At 46.3% G+C, this 8,145-nt stretch overlaps 1 pseudogene; it reads left to right on the plus strand.

Moving 5' to 3' along the window:
• The first annotated feature begins 751 nt into the window (after window positions 1-751).
• LOC123415119 lies at window positions 752-5,528 on the plus strand (annotated as a pseudogene).
• Window positions 5,529-8,145: the final 2,617 nt, after the last annotated feature.

Here is an 8,145-nt window from a genome sequence, read left to right on the forward strand (position 1 = left end):
CTGCAAAACTCATCTTTGCAGCCTGAGTAGGTTGGGACACTGTGCAAATGAGAACATGGCTGCGTTGTACAAATAATCCTGCCATCTGTTCACAACAGGAACAGAGGACCCATCCCCTTTCTAGAAATGCGCAGCTGCCATGATCCTGTTCACTAACAGTGGAGTATGTGTCGTTCATTATGTATAAACTAGTATGTATGCACGTGCAATATACGTTAATATAAGCGTTTTTGGTGAAAGAAAAATACATTAAGCTATGTTGTAAAAAGGAAATGCAAAATAATATGCTTTATGTATGAATGCAATGAGTAATATTATTGTTGTAAAAAATAAAATGTTAAAAGAGTGTAATTTCTATTGATTGCTGATAGAATTGTAAAACAAACAAAGGAGAATACCCAACGGGATCCATATGCATTAATTGTTTAATTTAGATCTTTTTTATCTCTCTCGTTCTCTTTCTAGACCCATCTGAAGCTACTCAGCACGTCCTGCTGACCACAGCATGGCTTGAGCGTGCACTTTTTGAAACGTGATAGTTCTAGAATACACTGAAAACTGGGTAGTGTTCATGCGAATCCCATCGATTTCAACCGTTAGATTGAGCATACCAACGATTAGGATGATGCTTTAGACCCATTCAAAACTCGTACACTATATAATGGTATAGATTATCCCCATGCTGAACCTTCTACCAACCATCCTTACGTGTTTGAATTGGTAGTCTCCCTCTCTGTCATATACTCTTGTATCCAGTCTCAGCAGGGATTTCTTGACCAAAGATGGCGGGGTCATTCGTCCTCAACACAGGCGCAAGCATCCCATCGGTTGGCCTCGGGACATGGCGGATACAACCTGAGGTCGTCGGCGACACCATCTACGCTGCTGTCAAGGTCTTCTTCTCCTCTTGCTCCACATCTGTCTTGGTTCCTCCTTGATGGTTGTTGCTTTATTTACCGTGTTCAGTTCAGATGTACTATCAAACTACATCCCTCTTATGAGTTCCACGTCTTTTCCGGCAGGCTGGATATCGGCATATTGATTGTGCTCCAGCGTACAGCAATGAGAAAGAGGTATTAGTAATTGTTATTTGCATATATCATAGCTTTTCATCACTTGCTTGTCCCTTACATGTGGCATATGCTTCTGCCTCTCTGATTAATATTCTTATGACAAAATGTTTAGAGTATGTTTAAATGTCACATCGATGACTGTGCGACTAAAATCGTATTAGAGTTGAGACACTTATTTTAGGACGGAGGGAGTGCTAGTCTAGATGTTTGGATTTTATCATATGGAAAACATGCTATTTCTATTTTGATCTGTTATGATATGCACGTAGTTTTTGTGCTGAAATTTAATGCATGTAGATTGAAAAGGGGGTGATAAACACTAGAGGAAGTTTTCTAGTGTTGAGATATTATTATTTGGATCTGACAACATACTATGTCAGGTTACTAACTAAATCAAGTGCCCTTTCGTAGGTTGGCTTGGCTTTGAAGAAATTATTCGAGCATGGTGTGGTTAAACGTGAAGAATTGTTCGTCACCTCTAAGCTATGGTTAGGCTTCATTTCCCAGCCTCAGTTGAAGCAACGTCTGAAACAATTTCTGTCTTGTCAGGAATGTTCTTATTTTCGCAGGTCCGGTAATCATGCACCCGAAGATGTGCCAGAGGCCATTGACACTACTCTTAATGATTTGCAGCTTGACTACTTAGATTTGTTTCTGGTAAATTCCTATGCTTGAAATTACATTCAGTTATATGTATATTTAACTGTTTTACAGTGACATGTGCCTATAATTATATTCTTCTCCGGTGGTAATCTATTGGAAGCCAAAAATATACTCATATATACTCCCTCCTTTTCTAAATATAAGTTTTTTCAAAGATTTCACTAGATGATTACATACGGATGTATATAGACATACTTTATGACATAGATTTATTCATTTTGTTTCGTATGTAGCCCTCTAATGAAATCTCTAAAAAAACGTATATTTAGAAGCGGAGGGAGTAACAGATTAACAACACAACATAAATAGACAATACATCTCATTCTTTAATGATAGCTGGCACCTAATATAACTTTTTAGCATTTATGAGAACATAAGAGCATCTTCGCTCGCCCCTCCGAGGGCGTCTTTTTTAGCATCAGCGGCGAAAAATTGGCCCAGTTGCATCCCTGATTGCTCGTTTAGCGCCGGTTTGGATCAAAATAACAGCCGGCGAACCCGAGCCGAATCCAGCCCCTCGGGTGACGCCTGGGGGCGCCGGCCGAAGCGAAAAATTGAGTGGGAACGTGCCCTCGGCGACACCGGGCCTATTTCCACCTTTTTCTCCCCCCTTTATCCTCCCTTTCCCTTCATTTCCCCTTCTCTCCCTCCCCGTCGCTCCCGCCATTTTTCTCCCGCTCCCGTCATCCGACCGCCATGCCACCAAAGAAGAAGCACACCTTCCCTCGCCCCACCACCATTGCCGATTCCAGCCAGCCGAAGCAGAGGAAGCCGATGGCTAGGTCGGGGGCGTTTCGGACGCCGAGTGGAGGATGGATGTCGAGCGTGAGGAAGCGGTCACAACAGACTGGAGGCGGAGGCTCGACGCCAAGAGGATAAGGGACGAGGCGGCGGTGTCGGCAGTCGATCAGGAAGAGGCGTCCCGCGCGGGGATGATGAATCCGCCCGCCCGTAATCGCATGCCGCATGGAGGGGCCGACAGGGCGTTGCATCGTCGGTCAACCTCTCGTCGCTGATGCCGCCGTGGGGGGACGTACCCTCGCGTGGCTACTCCGACGGCGACGCACATGGCGGTTCGAATCCCAACACCACCTTCCTGCATGACGCGCCGCATCGTTCCTCCCCCGCCGACATTAGCCACGACCCACGTACTCCCTCCCCCGCGTTCAACGCCAGCCTCAACACCCACTACAGCTCCTCGCCGTTGGCGTACTCGTCAGCAGCCTCGCCTGCGACGTCTCTGCGCCGTGGTGTCCTTCCATTCGCGCCCACTTCGGTGTTGCAGTTTAACCACACCGACGCTGACATGGACGAGATCATCATGAGCAGCTCTATCGCCGCCGCGTCCTACTCAAGGTTTGGTGTGCAGGATGAAACAATGGACATCACCGGCGACATTCACGACGAGCTCGACGACGTCGAGGAAGAGGATGGGGAGGAAGAGGTGGTGGAGGTGGAACCTTAACCAGTGCTGAAGAAGAAGGGGGGGGGGGAAGAGAAAGAAGGCGTCGAACGCCAAGCCAGCCAAACCACGTGTCAAGTGGACGTCCATGGAAGACGAGTGCCTTGCCGAAGCGTGGAAGACCGTCATCATCAACCCGATCACCGGCGTGAATCAGAACACTGACACGTAAGCTGGTCGAGCCTGACTTCGTCAACATCCACATAGACCACGACGAGAAGGCCATATCGAACCATTGGTCGACGATCCAGACGGCGTGCAACAAGTGGCATGGGATCGTCAAGGAGTTCGTTGCTCGCCCGTAAATCGGCGCCAATGTCGAGGGTTAGGTATGCACATAGTTCGTCAGCCCCAGTTTGTCGCGTCGTCGTGTAATTTTCCGACATGTTTTGTCCATGATTGTGCAGATGGTTCGGATGTTCACCATGTATCGCGCCGACAACGAGGACCAAGAGTTCAGGTTCCTTCACATGTTCTCCAGGATCGAGTCGTGCGAGAAGTAGAGGGAAGTTCGGCTCGCTCTCGACAAGGCCAAGGAGACCTACAATCTGGACGTGCCTGCCCCGGCTGCGGCAGCTGAAGGGCACCTAGATGTCACCAAAAAAGCCAGGGCGGTGAGGGACGCGGTGCCCACTGTCGAACGACTGCAAGCTTCGATTGAGAAATGCATCGCCAACGCCAAGAGCAGCGTTGCCTGGAGGGAGGAGAAATCTGACGTGCGGTGGTCGTCGTTGATGATGAAGCAGGACGTCAAGCTCGACCTTCTTAGGACCAACGTCACCATGAATAAGAGGAACACCGATCTGAAGTTCTTGATGAGGGCAGACACGTCGACGATAGACGAGCAGGTGAAGGCCTGGTACCTCGTGCAACACAGCCTCATCTTAAACCAGATGCCTGCGCCGTCGGCAACCACAACGGTGACCACGACGACAACACCAACGACGACGCCCAGCCTACTATCCCTTCCTTTTGATCGCCGAACTATTGGGTGTGTTTGATCTCGCCGAACTATGTCATGGTGATCGTCGACTTGTGGCATGATGATCGCCGAACTTGTGGCGTTTTTTGGCAGCGGGAAAGACAAATTTTAAAAAGTTGGCGTCTGGAGGCCAAAACCTGGGCCGCGGCTGGAAACTCGATCGCTCGAGGACGAAAAAAGTGTCGGCGCAACGCTAAAAAGGCATTCACCGGGTGCGCTGGGGGCCACCTGGAGATGCTCTAACTGCATTAAGTATACTACACCTATCGCCTGATATAGCTGTTGAAATGACCTTACTTTACAGATCCATGGTCCAATCCGTATCAAGAAAGGAACCACGCACAACCCTGAAAATTTGAACCCAACTGACATCCCTGCTACATGGGAGCGATGGAGAAGCTATACGACTCCGGCAAAGCTCGAGCAATCGGTGTGAGTAACTTTTCTTGCAAGAAGATGGGGGACTTGCTTGCAGTTGCACGCGTGCCTCCAGCAGTCAACCAGGTTGAGTGCCATCTGATTTAGCAGCAAGACAAGCTCCGTGAACTATGCCAGTTGAGGGGTGTTCATCTTTCGGTAAGCTTGATATATGTCATTATACTAGTTTTCAACTATCATTCTTTCAGCTTCAGTAAACAACTACCTTAGCTTGCTAATAAGCAGCAATGCACTGCTGTCATATGCTTCTTGTCACAAACTGACTCTTGTGTTGTTACAGGCACATTCACCTTTAGGCGAGGCTAGTATCCTTGGCAACCATATTGTCGTGTCCGTTGCCGAGAGGGTCCGGAAAACGCCTGCGCAGGTTGCCTTACGCTGGGGGCTTCAGATGGGTCAGATGGGTCAGAGTGTACTTCCAAGAAGCGCCAACGAAGGAAGAATCAAGGAGAACCTTGACATATTTGATTGGTCCATTCCTGGAGAGCTGATGGCGAAATTCTCCGAGATCAAACAGGCATGTCTCGGCTCTCAACACATGGTTCTTCCGATGTTGCATGTCATTGACTCCTCCATGTTTTCACTCTAGGTTTCACCATCCCATTTGTGGCATTTGACATTTGGTTTGATTTGGAAAAATGCAGGTGAGGCTGGTGAAAGCGGAATTTGCAGTTCACCCTCTGAGCGGTTACAAAACATTGCAGGACTTTTGGGATGGCGAAATCTAAAAAGCATGTGAACCTCTCCAGAGTGCACAAACAGGATGAGAGCTAGACACTGCATATGAAATAAGGTTGATTATCATGTTGGATATATTTTTCCTTTCTTTGTTGAACACCTGATGATGTAGTAACACTAGTAGAAAACAGGGCATTTGTCCCGGTTCGTAAGGGCCTTTAGTCCCAGTTCTTGAACCGGGACTAATAGGTCGTTACTAATGCCTCCCCCCTTTAGTCCCGGTTCTTACACGAACCGGGACAGATGGGCATCCACGTGGCCGCTGCGGGCAGCCCAGGCAGGGGGCCTTTGGTCCCGGTTGGTGACATAAACCGGGACCAAAAGACATCCATGCGTTAGAAGCTGGCTGCAGTTGAGGTTTTTTTTGAAAGTGGCTGGTTTAGGGGTTTTAGGGGTTAATTTAGGTTGTTATTAGCTAGCTAATAGAGAGAAGTGTCCTCTCTTATCTTCGTGCTTGGTTTACCGACGCTACTGCTATGTTCATTTCACCCGCTGATATATAATAACTCTTCATGCTCGCATCATACATCATCATATATAATAACAAGTCCTACTAATCATGCATCATCATACAACTTCTACTCGTTATTAATAACAAGTCATACGATCATCATACTCATAGTCATCGAACCCAACCCTACATAATTGTTCTTAGCACATCATCAGTATCAGGTAGACCTAAACACACTTAAGATAAAATAGCATAAAACAATATAGACCCTGACTCTCCATTATGAAGAATGGAGATCATCCTGTCTCCAATTCTTGCGCTTCGCTTCCTTTTGCTTCCAAGAAGCTCCTTACGAATGTCCATACATTTTTTTTCATTCTTTGATTGTCATGTCTCCACTTCTTTTAGAAATCCGGTATGGACAGTTGAGATTCGTAGGACGACCTGGTTGTATGTTGAAAACATCAAGGCGACCGTGCGTATACATCAGATGAGGCACACAATCATTCGGGATTATCTGTTGAAAAACATAGTAATAACTTCGTAGTTAGCAATGAAGTATACTAGTTTTAGAAATATGCAAAAAGATGCACGGATGTCGTAATGGTAAAAAATCTTACCATGGTAGTTACCGTAGTTCAACACGTGCACTAGTGGCACGTATTGACCATAATGTTGAGGAGTTCGATTGTAGACATTGTAATTCTCAAGATCCGTACAAAATGCGATCAGATGATTTTTCTCCTTATAAGTTAATTCGGAGCCATCGGTGTAGTGGGTTTTGTCTACCATCTTCCGCACATTCTTTGAAGAATGAAAATAAGTTGTCAATGGAAATAAGCTGTCAACTATTTTAAAATAAACAATATAAATTACTTAATAACTATGTTAAGCTCACATGGGGGAAGAATTGGAGGTGATCCACAAGGACCCAAATGTCCATATTGTCTTGCTCGATTGTAGGATCACCAAGATCCATGGTGACAAGCATACCCTCATCAAAACCATACATCTTGCAAAGTGCTTCCCAATTTTTGCAACCAAAATGGGTTACACTCTCAGCATTGTACAGCTTTACTTTAAAATCCACACCATGATGGGTCCTTAGGAGAATTGTTTTTGGTTTCCATACTTTCATGGTCTTCAAAACCCATCCTCTCCAAGACATAGCGTCTTGCATAGCATGGGATAAGCTAGTCGAATTGGAAAAGATGAAAAATACACGTTAAAATAGTTGAGTTGTGCTTAATTACGAAAAAAACTATTGTCGTCATTGCGTACCGTATGAACATCGAAGGTCTCCTCAAGCTTAATGCTGAAGCGCCGATCTTCGTCCAGCTCAATGAACCTGTCACACATACCTCGGTCGTCGTGGCACCAGTCGCACTCCTCCGGGCGGTTTTCGTCATCCGAGTACGACATTTCCGGCCTATGTTCATAATTCAAATATTAAACTTGTACAATTAAATATATGTACTAAAAAACCTAAATTAGATCATTATTATTAATCATGGGTTGACTATCGGCGATGGTACGTAGCTCCTCCTTTCATTTCCGAGTGCATTATTACACCAAATTGTCTAGCACACGGGAATGAAGGAGAAGCTACCCCCACGATGACGTGGATGATGGAGGGGGCTCCTAGATTTCTGCATAGAGTGCTCTTCAATTTTAGCATTCAAAGTAGGAGTACTTTTTCAATATGAGCATTCAATAAGCAAAACCAAATCGTAAAATAAAGTAGTATTCAAATTAGCATACATTCAATTATAACCAAAACTACATCATCTGTTGTGTCTGTACATCGTCGAATATTACCATTAATACTCCTCGAATACTATCATACATATACCATCGCTAATACAGCTAGAACCGTAGCGTCCGACGGGTATCGTCGCGGGCGGTGGACACCCAAAGATAAGGAACCATCACCGAATCATAGCTCCAGTGAGATCCCTCAAGAACCTGCCAGGTATTGTCGAACCTGCCCTCCAATGCAACCATGTAGCGACGGACGTGCTCGTCCTCCTCGCTGACACGGTGACGTACCACCTCCGCGGTGTCCGGAAGCCTCGGCACCGTCACTGGCCCACGCGACCGCCACCAAACAAGGATCGGGTCAACAACGGGCTGCCTCCTTACCAACTTACGTCCCCCGGAAGGTAGCACCTCCCAATACCAACCCGACGGAGCCCAGTCCCGAACATGGCCCTGATCAAGCAGGCCTCCACCGCCGAGTCGACGACGATGAGGATGCGGGATAGGCATCGTCGACGTCGATGCAGGAACTACTTCTATATATAGTTAAATAAAGTAGTTTTATTAATTAAATCAACTA

This window comes from Hordeum vulgare, chromosome 1H (assembly GCF_904849725.1).
Source record: "Hordeum vulgare subsp. vulgare chromosome 1H, MorexV3_pseudomolecules_assembly, whole genome shotgun sequence".
Classification (NCBI taxonomy): domain Eukaryota; kingdom Viridiplantae; phylum Streptophyta; class Magnoliopsida; order Poales; family Poaceae; genus Hordeum; species Hordeum vulgare.